This window comes from Gavialis gangeticus, unplaced genomic scaffold (genome assembly GCF_001723915.1).
Source record: "Gavialis gangeticus isolate Ggan-Ray unplaced genomic scaffold, GavGan_comp1, whole genome shotgun sequence".
NCBI classification, from domain to species: domain Eukaryota; kingdom Metazoa; phylum Chordata; order Crocodylia; family Gavialidae; genus Gavialis; species Gavialis gangeticus.
The window spans coordinates 6,367,765-6,381,544 of record NW_017729008.1 but is presented as its reverse complement, the minus strand read 5'-3'; the positions used below and the strand labels follow the sequence as shown (position 1 = coordinate 6,381,544).

General features: G+C 45.4%; 1 protein-coding gene and 1 long non-coding RNA gene across 8 annotated transcripts in view; one reads left to right on the top strand and one right to left on the bottom strand.

Annotated features, from left to right (window-relative positions):
- Positions 1 to 13,780, top strand: part of FAM19A5 (family with sequence similarity 19 member A5, C-C motif chemokine like) — an 854,206-nt gene that overhangs the window by 545,699 nt on the left and 294,727 nt on the right. The window lies entirely within an intron of this gene.
- LOC109292105 lies at positions 6,474 to 10,217 on the bottom strand. Its single transcript, XR_002096042.1, has 3 exons — positions 10,205 to 10,217; positions 6,891 to 6,892; positions 6,474 to 6,539 (listed from the first exon to the last, which is right to left on the bottom strand). It is a non-coding gene; the product is annotated as an uncharacterized LOC109292105 (long non-coding RNA).

Here is a 13,780-nt window from a genome sequence, read left to right as displayed (position 1 = left end):
TCCGTGACAATTTTGATAATAAAATGTATTATATTCTGGATGAGGCCTAATATATTCAGAGACTGGGAACCTTCAACTCCCATTAACTTAAACGAGATGTCTCAGCATCTCTTAAGAAGACATTGATTGAAAATAAGCTAAGCTAAATACAGTATAAACTGCATCCATGGTTTGTTGTTTAAATTGGGCAACATATGGCTAAATAGTTAGTCTTCTGGCAATTAATTAGATGGTGACCAAAACAAAATAAAATTAGAGCCATTGTATCGCTCCTCATTTTTCTTTTCATTTGAGTTTTTGCAGGTTATCTGGTTATCTGTAAACTATGATCTATTAGGACAACATTCCTGAAGATGATTTCCTGTGGCTACTTCATTCATACCTGACAAAAAATGGTTGTGTTGAAGTGCTACTGACCTCTCAATATAGAGTAAAAATAAAGTTGGAAAAGCCCAACTTTATCTCAGCCCTAAATCCCAAAGGGTAATGATTGGTTCATAGCATGAGTGAAATTTTCAGTTATTCCAAATGGACAGACAGCCATGTAGATTCAACATGCTGAATTTGGTACAGTATGGCTGTCATGGCTGCCTTGAAATTTAGAGTTGTCTCCCTCAAACAGCAGTCTCCCTACATATGTATAAACTTTGCCTATGAGTCAGGTCTTACTGCAACTGATGCCACTGGGAGTTTGACACTAACTTTGAGAGCAGGAAAACTTCTTATATGGGATTAGAAAACTGGCACTTCTATCTCCCCTGTCCTGGGGATGGTATGTGCAAAAAAACCCCCAAAACCAAAAAACCATTTTTCACTTATACCAAAATACTGGATAAGAACAGTAAAAGTTGGTAAATCGGCTTGACACCCTCCTACCCTGTCCCAAGTCTTAATGAATCCATGTGTGGAGGTGGAAGTATGGATCAGACTCTGACTTCCTTCCCTTATTTTTTCCCCTCCTTTACAATAAAGTGATCTGGCTCACAACACTATTATTAGGCGTTGCTGGTTTGGGGTTATTTCAACAAAATCTCCTTCTTTTACTACCTTAAGAATTCCTAAAGTAGAAACAATCATACCAAAAATAGAAACGATATAGCTAGCAGTGAGAAAATATTGTTAAGAACATGAAAATATTTCACCAATAAAATAAAGATTTAAGGTCTTTGACCTTTTTTCAGTTTGTAGCGCTTTCCTGATTTAAAAGACACCATGATATTATTAGATAAGAAGAAATGATATATCCTTTGAAAAGCTGAAGATCTGCATAGCTGTCAGTTGTTAGAGTGTTATCATATTTTCATAAATCTGGACATTTGAGATTGCAGTAATAATCAATATTATCAGCAAATCACAATCCCATTACCATACTTTTCTCTTGGGGGTGTATAACAATTTATCAATGAGTTGTCATTGTTTGGAAGTCAAAATGAACAGGAGTGCTTGATGGACAAACTGATCCTAATAACCTTTATGGTTTTAATTTTTAAAAAAGAACTGTCTAAATATGGTATCATGTTTTTGCCTGTTTAAAGAACATTTATGTTTCTTGATTATTTGTGTGGAGTATTAATTATAGTTTAGTCTATAATAAATGTGTGACTAACACAGACTATAATCATTACCAATACATTTATTTTTATGGACAATACATATGGTCATGTTACTCCCCCTTTGTCATCCATGCTCAAAATCTTTCTGTGCAAATTAGAGTTGGGCATATGCTTCGGTTGGGCCATATGCTTAAAATATTTTGTTACAGTTAACAGCAGTGTGTATATTTGATACCTTAATTTAAGGTGGTGGAAAACTAGCAAAATCATACCCCTGTGCACAAAAAGGAGTTTTGGACAAATATCCAAACACTGGAATAAAAACTGCGCAAGTTCATACATTACTTTGATTTTAAAGGCAGAAATTTATAAAACAACATAAAATCATATGAACTGGTGGACGTTTACTGTAGTTAAATGATCGCTCAGAATTAATGTTCATCTTTGTTTGATTACAGTTCTGTTGGGATTTCACTGACATGGAAGATATTTTCCCTGTAGATTGCACATACCCGGTATTAATAGCATGAAACTGGTAAACAGAGAAAATGATGACTGAAACCAGTAGTGTAACTATGAAGTGGGGAGCATGGGGAGAGGGGTGAGGGGCGCAGATTTAGAGGGGGCTCTGGAACAGCTCCCCTTCTGTGTCTTTGCCACAGCAGGAGCAGCCCTGTACTGTCTGGCCATAGGAAGCAGGTGTGCTGATACAGCAGCAGTAGTAGTCTGGGTCTTGGAGTCCTCCCTAATCCCCTCCCCTGCCCCAACACACCCTCTTGATGCCAAGCCTGCACTTGATACCCAACCTCCCTCCAGGGCCCAAAACTTGTTAGTGACACCTCCAACTGAAACATACATACTGCCTTTACAGCATAAACAGAAAAGAACAGTGAAATAAAACTTTTGGCAAAATGTCATACCTTTTATTTTTTCTTTCAGTCCTCTAATGGGAAGAGTTAGAGAATTCAAACTCTGAATAGGTTCATAGCAATTGCCAGTGACATTGCACAAGACAGATCCAGAGATCTGATACATAGCACCTGTGCTCAATAGTGCTCTAACACACTCCTTTGTCTTTGCTGATGGTTTTTATGCCACCTGAAAAATATTTACTCGGCTCATGCCCTGTCATGCTGTCTTAGTTTTATAAAGTCCATTTAAAGCACCTACTAACACTGTTTGTAATAAAAGGTGGGCTCAAGGGAAGTAAACTTTAAATCGTCACAGCCAGTCAGGAATGATTAAGGATGTCTCCTTAAGGTTTAATTCATTTGCTAATAAGCCTGCATTTTATTAAGTGATTTCAGGAGAATTCACCTAATCAACTGAATCATCAGTCAGATTGAAGTGTCACTATGAAAATCCATTGATTTTTTTTTTCAGAAATGTCACTTACATTGTTCAAGAAAAGGTTCAAGGGAGTTGAGAGAGAGACAGGGGAGGGAATTTGCTATGAATCCAGCATAAGAAAATCCCTCTATACAACATGTTATTGCCCCCCTTAGTATTGTCTGGATTAACATGCACGTAACCTCTTACAGAGATTCAATGCAATATGGAAAGCACCCTGCTTCTTTTCTGTCAAGGACTGCAACACAAACAAAGTCAGCAAGGCAGCTGGAGCCATTTAATCAAATCTGTGTCTCATCTAACCTTTTGCCAGAGGTGCCATATGAAGAGCTGAATTGTGAAGAAAAAGAGAGGACAAAATCCTATTTAAACAATTTCTTTTTGAAGTCTGCAGAAATGCTATTATTTTTATCACAACACTGATGGCATTATCTACAAAGCATGAATGTTAAAATTACTATACTTGTCAATGAGGGTGGGATTATTATGTATTGTGTGAGAAAACAGCAATTTTATCAGACGATGCAGTGCTATCTTTATTCATTTTAATACTGAGTCTATTTAATTTAATGCAGATGCCTAAAATCTGCACCTTCTGATTGAAAACAAAACCATTTGAACTATTTTCTCACATAACACAATATTCTATAATATGGCTATTCAAAATCCTTTCATCAGATACAGCATGCTGTTAAAGTAGGAATTCCTGTTATAAAAGTCTGAAATAGGTGCTGTAATGTCCAATGCAATGGAAGTGAAATAGGGAATTTTCATTCAATAAGTTTGCGTGGAAAACCACTTAGATTATTATAATTTTCTCCGCTCCCTATTTGTGTCTCAGACTACAGTGAAATATTTATTATTCATGTTCTTTTTACATATTGTCCATTGAAAAAGATACATTTACCTTAATAGTAGTAGTTTTAATCAGATAATTGTAGATACGTTATACAGTGCCTGAGTTTTATTATAAGTAATTTATGTGAAATCACTTATCTCTATAAAGACCTGAAATAATCTGCTAGCATAATTGAATTAATAGGTTTTTCCAGAGAATTACATATTATGATATGAACAGTTCTTCTTTAGCCGATTAAAGTAGTTGCTTCTCCTTCCACTACAGGTGGCAATCCTGGACTGACTTTTCTTGGCAAAAAGGTGCATTTGAGACTGGGTTAAGTAGTTCTAACATTCTGAAATTGAATCATCTTTTTGATATATAAATATCAATATTGGAAGATAATTTTCCCCAGAAATTCCAGCAATTTATGAAGATGCTGAGTAATATTTAAAAGATGGAAGGTTAGAAAGAAGAGGAGAAAGAGATGGTGAATTAACCTGCTACTAGGGCTTCTCAGCCATCATGGTCCATTATAAGCATTCCTAGGGGAAAAAAGTGTAGACAAGATTGTTGTAGTGAAGATAGAATAACACTATCCTACATAAGTGACTTTTTTAAATGGAGGTAGGGACTGGTATATGTCCACTGTTTTGGCTATTCTAAGAGCTGTTTATGAACTGATATTTTTTCAGTGCTTCAACTGGAGAGTGAGGAGGTGCAGGATGAGAAGATTAAGAAAAGGGAGAAGAGGAAATAGGGGCAGCTAAGAAGGGAGATAAAAAAGGGGAACTTAGAAAAAAGCTGTGAATGAAGGGAAGGAACAGAGCAAGGAAAAGAAGGATGAAAAAAATCAAAAAAATATGACTAGCAAATGCTAATGACTATAAAAGAGGAATGAGAATTGGCAAAAGGAGGTGATAAGAGTAGAAACAAAGGATCAGTGAGAAAAGAAACAGAATATCTTGTGGCTTTGATAATAACAAAATGCAGTACCTCTAGTCCTAAAATCAAAGCTGGTAGAACAGAAGTTCACATAGGCTTTGTGTTATGGTTGTTAGAGGTTTATTCACTTGTCTCGTATAACTCAGCAACGGGTTTGGCTAGCCTCAGGTTTGGCCCTAATATCTCCTCTTAGGCTAAATACAGACAATCAAAAAGCCTGAAGCTGAACTGATTCGATCTTCGCAGGTTAGTCTAAACTGCATAGATAGAATTGAGAAGCAAATGAACAGACGTTCATTTTCGGTTCTGGAAATGCAGCCACGTGCCTGTGATGGCTTAGGCCAGAAGCTGGGGGGAGGAGGGGGGCGCTAAAGCACACCTTCCCTTCCCTTCAGCTGAAAGAATCGAGGGAAGCTGGGAGAGAAACCCTCTGAGGCTTTTACTCCCTCCCTGCTTGAGTTGGGCAGGGGTGGCCAGGGCCCAGCTAGCCTGCTAAGTATGATAGGAGGGGTTTAAACTCACATCCTGGCCTGCAAAGACCCCAGCCAGGGTCTGTCTGGTGGGGCAAGTGAGCAGCCCCTGCCAGTCTTTTCCGCTGTTTCCCACTCAAGTGAGGAGTGGGAGCAGGGGATTTGGCCAGACCCTGGCTCAGGCTGGTACAGGGAGGGGGCAAGGAGGGGTTTAAGCCACCTCTCCAGCACACACTGTACCCCAGAAGGGGTCTGCCTGGTGGGGGCAAAGCAGCCCCTGACAGGTTTTTCACTGCTGTCTGCTCAAGCAGAGAGCATGGCCAGACTCCAGGCTGGGCTGGCACAATGAAACAGAGGGAGGAGGGGGATTTAAACACCCGCCCCTGCCTGCATGGGACTCCAACTCAGGTCTGCCTGGTGGGGGCAGAGCAGGCCCTGACAGGCTTTTCCCTTCTCACTGCTTGAGGGAGGAAGAGGGAAGGTATGGCCAGAACCCAGGCCAAGCTGGCACACTGAGGTGGAGGGGAGGGAAGGGAGGGGGTTTTAAATCCCCTCTCCAGCTTGCATGGAGCACTGGCTGCTGTTTACCTGTTGGGGACTGCTCTGCTCCTACTGGGCAGACCCCAGCTGTGGTCCTTGGTGGGTGGGGGAGGGTGTTTAAGTCAGTTTCCCCTCCTGTCCCCTCTGCCTCAGCATACTAACCTGGGCCGGCATCTGCTCCCACCCGCTTCCCTGCCCCCCTCCCTCCCTTGAACAGGGAGCAGGGGAAAAGCATGTCCTATTGCTTTTAAACAGGTGCAGCTGGTCTGCCTCTGCCAGGCAGACCCCTGCTGGGTACCATGTAGGTGGGAGAGGGGATTTAAAACCCCCTCCCTCCCCTCTGCCTCATTCTGCTGGCCTGGCTCAGGGATTGGCCATGCCTCCTACCCCCTCCACTTCAGCAGGGAGCCGGGGGAAAGCTTATCAGGGGCTTCTCTCCCCCTCCCCGCTGCCCACCAGGCAGAGTCCTGATGGGTTTATGAGCAGGCAGGGGAGGGCCTTCAACTTGCCCTCCCTTCCCATATGCCTCAATGTGCTGACCTTGCCTGGGTTCTGGCCACAATCCCCTGTTCTCTGCTTGAGTGGAAAGCAGGGTGAAAAGCTTGTCAGGGGCTGTTCCACCCCCTGCCAGGAAGACCCTGGCTGAGGTCCAGAGCCAGGTTTCCCAGCTTCCCCCCCCCATCGCCCCCCTCCCACACACTCTCTTCTTGCCCAGCCAGACCAGTGATAGTATTTTGGCTAGGGAGCAGAGGTGCAAGGTCAACCGTGCTGTGTTGGGGCAGACAGTACAGCCTAGGCCTGCAAAGCATCCTGGGATGCTGCGGAACTGTAAGTTAACTTGAACTTGTAGGGGATCTGCATCAAAAGTTCCGTAAACCAGTTTGACCTAAATTAGTTCGGTCTGATACTACATTCAACCAGGTTTTATCTTAAATCGGTTTTGACCACTTTGAATGCAGTTTAAGTGCACAGATCTTTTGTTCTGTTACAGATTTGACCTGGTTTCTGATCACTTAAACTGGTTTATGTGTAACTTCTGTCCCTAGCCTTAAAGCTGTTGGTGGGTGCAAGAACAACAGTACGTATGTAGCGTGTAAGAATTTCCTGAGAAAATATGTGCAGAGAATGCTTTCTTACTATAAAATGGAAGCACTTTTAAGATTATCATTTGTAAACTACTAACTCAGAAAGCACTCCTGATAGTATTATCAAAATTATTTTAGATTTTATTTTCCCTGTTGGAATCTGTTTGATCCCATCTAGCATGTAGCATATCACCAATAATTAAGGTTGAGAGAAGGGGTGGGAGATATTTAGTTTTTTTCAGTAGAATACTCCAATCTGGTAGGTGATCTTTGTTTAGCAAATATAAAATTAAATGATGAATAAACAATATTCCATCATGTGCCACTTTATCTTAGAGTTAAAGAAAACAAAAATAGGTTCAAGAATCCAGTTAGAATGTTCTAAAGTATTTCCTTCTAGTACAAAATATTCTTGAGAGGGAAATGAGGAGACAGATGTTTAATTCTTGATTACTGTGTATCTAATTAACTAATCATCTCTTGCTTTTTAATCAGCTCAAACTTTGAGCTCAGAACATAAAAGAAATAATATAGATATTTTTACGTTGAAGATTAAGTTACACACTGTATTTCTCATTTTTATTATTTTATTTTCTATTTTTTATTTTTTTTCCTCTTGGAGTACCGCTCGGGTTACATTTTGGGGGCTCATCCGGGATTCCCACGTAGCGGGTGCTAGAGTAGTATTCAAGCGCTGTGTACCCCTGTAGAGAGAGAGAGAGCCACCAGGAGACATGTCCAATGCCGACCAGTCTGCCGTACCTTCCAGGAGTGATGGGACTGTGCAGAGGGGAGCACGACAAACTGCTGGTACTGAAGCTACCCCAGAATGGGTGGGGGTTTTCTAGCAGATTCTGCAGGAGGTGACCCGTTCTTCCAGTGACCACGCAGCCTATAAGAGACTCCGGAGTTTCTCGGGAACCCTGCCAGTCCCTGCAGGGGAGGAAGGATTTGACTCTTGGTTCTCCCATATTCAAGAGATTTTACTGACTTGGCAAATACCTGATGAGGATAAGCAACGCCGTCTGCTGGAGGTCCTGAGGGAGCCTGCCTTTGGGGTTGTGAGGACTGCCAAACTCCAGAACCCTGCTATCACCACCCAGCAATACGTGCAGGTCCTTCAGGATGCTTTTGGCCAACCCACAAGGAGTGGCGGGGCGTACTATGAATTGCTGGGAACTTTCCAGTGCAAGGGCGAGACTCTTTTAGCGTACGTCCTTCGCTTAGAGCCTGTGCTACAATGCCTGGTGACCCAAGGAGCACTTAGTGTTACTGACGCTGATCAGATACGGCTCCGGCAAATTTGGGTTGGGGCACGGTATAGCTCAGACTTACTCCAGAATCTCAACTTAGAGGGGAGCAGGAACAGCCTACCTGACTTCAGTCACCTCCTCCTAGAGATTCGTGAAGAGGAAGAGATATCTAGACTCCAAGACACTATGTGGGTCCCAGAGGATGGTTCCCCCTGGAGAAGACCCATGGGTTGGGTGCTAATGGTGGCTCCCCATGAGGACACCTTGTTGGGAGTGGAGGAGGAGCCTGTGGCTCCAGCACTAGCCGCTGCCATGTCCAGAACCCCCTCCAGGGGTCAGCCCTTGCCCCATTCTTGTGCCGCAGGAGGACCTCAGCCCCATACCCGCTTTAGGGACCCAGGGTTCTGCTACAGATGTGGGGAGCCAGGGCACATGGCTTGGGAGTTCACCCAGCCTGAGAACCCTGAATTGGTATTTGAAAGGTTAAAAGGGCACTGGGCAGCAGGAAATGGGGAAGGGGCAGAGCAATGGAGTTGGCTCCGCTCCGGACCCAGACAGACTCCCGCACATTATCCTTAGTAAATTCATTGCCAAAGGGGCTAGTGGGACCCTGTGCAGAGGTCCTCGTGAAGGTGAATGGTCGCCCATGCCAGGCCATTCTAGACAGTGGGTCCCAGGTTACCATCCTATTCGAATCCTTCTATGAGGAGCATCTGAGACACCTGCCTTTGCTTCCCCTTACGGGGTTAGGACTTTGTGGCTTAAGCCAGAACAGTATCCTTACAGGGGTTATGTGAATGTGAGGTTAAAGTTCCCTGCTGAAATAGCTGGGGTGGAGGAAGAAGTGTCAACCATCACTCTAGTGTGCCTTGATCCGGGGTGGATGAAAGGGGCCACTCTCATTCTAGGGACCAACTCCAGCCTTTTCCACATTCTTGCTCACTACTGTAAACAACAGGCTGGCCCAGATTACCAACAGCTGTTAATGATGCATGCCTTGTGCTAAGAGGCGTATGACCAATGGGAGCATAGAGAGATGGGTCACCCTGAGGTTGTGGGGATCCTGCAGTTCTCTGGAGCAAAGCCCCAGCGAGTCCCTGCACAGGGCCAATGGGCTTTGCCTACTGTATGCAATTGGATTGAGAGGGATGAAAAGAATAAGCTGCTGGTGGTGGAGACCCCCACCAGGAGAGAGAGACCCAGTGCGCTGAGGGTCCCTGATGGCGTGATCAAGACAAAAGGGCTCAACCAAGACCCGGTTACAGTGATAGTGGTTAACCCAACCTTGAAAGATATTCTGGTCCACCCAGGACAGAAGGTGGCCCTGATAAAGGAAGCTGAAGTGGTGAACCATGAGCAGGAGGGAAACCCCCCTCCAATTGACCATTCGAGGTTCTTTTTCGGGAACCCTCCAGTGCCTGAAGGCTGTAAAGCTCAGCTCAGGGACAAACTCGGGGCTTGAACCCGTGTTTTCTCCCTGCATGACTGGGATGTGGGGGAGGCTAAGGGGGTGGAGCATCACATTCATCTGAGCAACCCACGACCCTTTCGCGAAAGGTCTCGGCACATTCCCCTCACTGATGGGGGAAGTAAGACGTCATCTGCAGGAGCTCATGGACCACTGCATCATCACGGAATCTAAGAGACCTTATGCCTCTCCCATTGTGATTGTGTGGAAGAATGGCCAACTCTGTATGTGTATTTATTACTGGACTTTGAATGCTCGGACCATCACTGATCAATACACTGTGCCGCCGGTGCAGGAGGCTTCAGACTGTTTAGTAGGGAACAAATGGTTTTCAGTACTAGACCTCCACAGTGGCTACTACCAGATACCTCTGCGGGAAGAGGACAAAGAGAAGACAGCTTTTATTTGCCCCTTGGGATTCTATCAGTTTGAACGAATGCCCCAAGGGATATCTGGGGCTCCTGCCACCTTCCAGCGACTAATGAAGAAGGTGGTTGGGGATATGCATATGACCCAAGTACTGGTTTATTTAGATGATATTATTGTTATTTAGATTATATTATTGATCAAAGACCCTGGATGAACACAAAGAACAGCTACTCTGGGTACTCGATCGGCTCGAAACTGCTGGACTTAAGTTGGCCATTGATAAATGTAAGTTCTGCCAGGCCTCTGTGAAGTACGTAGGACATATTGTATCACAGGAAGAGGTCAGCACTGATCCGGAGAAAGTAAGTGCTGTGACCACCTGGCTTTGACCCAAGAACGTTAGGGAATTGAAAAGGTTCCTGGGATTTGCGGGTTTCTATCAGCGATTCATTAAAGACTATGCTACAATAACTGAACCTTTAAATGCCCTAACTCGTGGGCATCAGGTGGAAAGGTTGCCCCGCAAGAAGGGGCAAAACAATGGCATAAATGGGCTTCCTGTGACACGAAGCCCCACAGAGCCTTTTGGTCCCCGGTGGGACTCACGGTGTGAAGATGCCTTTCAGGAGGTAATCCAGCGGTTGACTCAGGCACCTGTGCTGGCATATGCTGATCCCAACCGCCCTTTTATTTTGCACACAGATCCTAGCCTGTCAGGACTAGGGGCTGTACTGTGCCAGGAACATGAGGGACACTGGCGACCAGTGGCTTTTGCCAGCAGGGGATTGTCATCCAGCGAGACATGCTACCCAGTATATAAGCTTGAATTCCTGGCCCTCAAGTGGGCTGTCACTGAGAAATTCCGGAACTATCTGTATGGGACTACCTTCCAGGTGTGGACAGACAATAATCCCCTTACCTGTGTGCTCAGCAGTGCTAAGTTGGATGTGACCAGCCAATGCTGGATTGTGGCTCTAGCCAACTACACCTTCAGCCTGCACTATTGAGCGGGATGAAAGAACATGGATGCTGATGCCCTGTCTCGACAACTCCCCAGCAACCCCAGGAGTGTTTGGAGCCCTGAGACAGTGAAGACCATTTGCAACCTGCAGATACAAGACCCTGTGGGGATGAGGGAAAGTACTGTTTGCATAGCTGAAGTGTTGGGTTTGCCCTCTGAGGGGATCCCACAGGCCTGGGTTCAGTACACCACTCTGACTCCCTCTTCATTGCCCCAGGTCATGGCCACAGAATGGCGGACAGTGCAAGAACAGGACCCAGATGGTGAGAGGTGCTGTGTGCCCGGAGATCAGGGATACCCACCCAGTGACCCTTAATAAAGCTACCCCAGCAGCCCACCTCCTGTTGAGGGAGTGGGAAAGGCTTCGCTTGTTTGATGGAGTGCTACATCAGGAGGTGCAGGACCCAGAAGGATGGAAATGTTGGAAGCTGGTCCTTCCTCGGAAGTATAAGGCCCTTGCATTATGGGCCTTGCATGATGACTTTGGGCACATGGGAGAGGAGCGTACCCTGGTGCTAGCCCGTGAGTGGTTCTTTTGGCCCAAAATGGCTGAAGACATGAGGACTAAATTCTCAAACTGTGACCGGTGTGTATGGAGGAAGACCTTGCTCGCTTGAACTGCCTATCCACACACCATCCAGTGCTCAAAACCCATGGAGCTTGTGTGCATGGATTACCTAGCCATAGAAGGGGAGGGGCATCAAAAGGGGAATGTGCTGGTTGTGACAGATCACTTCACCCAACATGCCCAGGCCTTCCCTACGCAAGATCAAACAGCAATAACAGTTGCCAGAGTACTGTGGGAAAAGTACTTCTCTGTGTTTGGGCTGCCCGCAAGAATCCACTCCGATCATGGGCGAGATTTTGAGAGCCGGTTGTTGCGTGAAGTACTGACAGTGGCTGGCATACAGAAATCAAGGACTACACCCTACCACCCCCAAGGGGATCCCCAACCTGAACGCTTCAGTCGCACTATCTTGAATATGCTGGGTACCCTCCAGCAGGAACAGAAGGCCGCATGGAGCCAGCATATTGCATACCTGGTGCATGCCAACAACTCCACTAGGAATGATGCAAAGGGGGTCAGTCCGTATTTGCTCATGTTCAGGAGGGAGCCCTGGTTACCCATAGATTTGTGCTTTGGGGTAGAATGCATCTACCAACAACATTTGAGTCATGGTCAATATGCAGAACAGCTTCGGGACCGTCTCCGTCATGCGTACCAACTGGCAGCTGAAACTGCTGGAAGAAACCAGCAACGGCACAAGTGGCTTTACGATGCTCGCGTGCATGAGCAAAGGTTACAAGAAGGAGACCGGGTGCTGCTGCGAAACCTGGGGCTAAGTGGCAGACACAAAATCACTGATCGGTGGTGAGCTGAACCCTATACAGTGGTGCAACAACTGGGAGACCTCCCGGTATAGAAAATCTCCCGTGAGTCTGGACTGGGTCGAAGTCGCGTGGTCTACTGGAACCTTCTGCTGCCTATTGGTGAATTAGTGGGGTCCCCTCTGCCCCAGAGAGAGCCATGAGAAGAGAGGCCTAGGTCTCCCCATAGAAGGAGGCCTCGTGCCACCCAGCCGGCAGTTGTACCTGCAGCTCCCCTGGAGGACTCTGACTCAGACTGGTGGTACCCTGCTACTTTCACCCGAGCTTAGGACCTGCCTCTCCTCAGGGCAAAGGGGAGATGGGGACTGCTGCTTGTGGGGCCCCGCCTGGCGAGACCAGAGAAAGCATCCCCACGCTTTTACCTGCCAGTGGGGCAGACCCCTCCAGTGAGAGGGAACCTGAGCCTCTGGGGCCCTCATGGAGTCCTGCCCCAGACCGCACCCCACGACCAAGGCGGGAGCTTCGGCCAGTCTGTCGCTTCACCTACAATGCTCCAGGGGTGCTGGGGAAAGTCCCCATCGCTGCCCCTTGGGTCCAGTAGTCCCCCTATTTCACCAACCCATATTGTTTGTTCTGTTGTTTGTGCTTTATATTTTGTTAACCCTGTTTTTGTCAATGATTGTAAGTGTCTAACCTTTGTTGAATCCTGTCCTCTTGGGGCATTGTAGTGTCCACTATACCTTTTGATTTATGCCTGTTATGTTCCCAGTATTAAAAGGTAAATGGTTAAGTCCCCATTGGTGTTCTGGCTCTGCTCTATAAGGGAGGAGAGTCCCTACACCTCCCACAGCGCTTGTGCACCTGCTTTGATCCCTTCAATTGGAGAGGGGGTACCTCTTGGAGTATCGCCTGGGTTACATCTAATTTAAGCATAGAGTTATAAGGACGTTGTTGCAAAACTGAGTAGAGTAGTTCTCCTGCCTTGAACGAGAAGAATTTCTTGTACCAGTAAAATCTCATATTTAGGCCTGATTTAATACTTATTCAAGTCAGTGGAAAATCTCCCATTTGTCTTCATTGAATTGAGTCCTTGATGCATGCTAGTTGAGCAAAAACATTCTTAAGTGTTGGACTATGTCAATACATACTTCCATGGTACTTTTTCATTAATTAGAAAGATGATTAACTGGAGAAATGTATTCAAATTTGCAGATAGGAAGTCTAGAACTAGGACTTTTCAACTAACTAGTTTAGGTTCATGCACATCTATTACCAGTTTAAGCCCATATATGCTACACACACCAAATTTAGACAGAATCAGTTACCGGTTACCAGCACCTGCACATCCAATACACATATGTGGATTACTAATTCATATACCGTACACACACACACACACACACACACACACACACTGATATGTATATAAGTATATATATGTGTATTCACTAATTCACACACATACCACACACCTACACATACTCACAGGTGAGTTCCAAAGTTGGGTGTTGTGATGTGTTTGTATGTATGTATGTGCTTGGTGTACTTGGGATACCTGG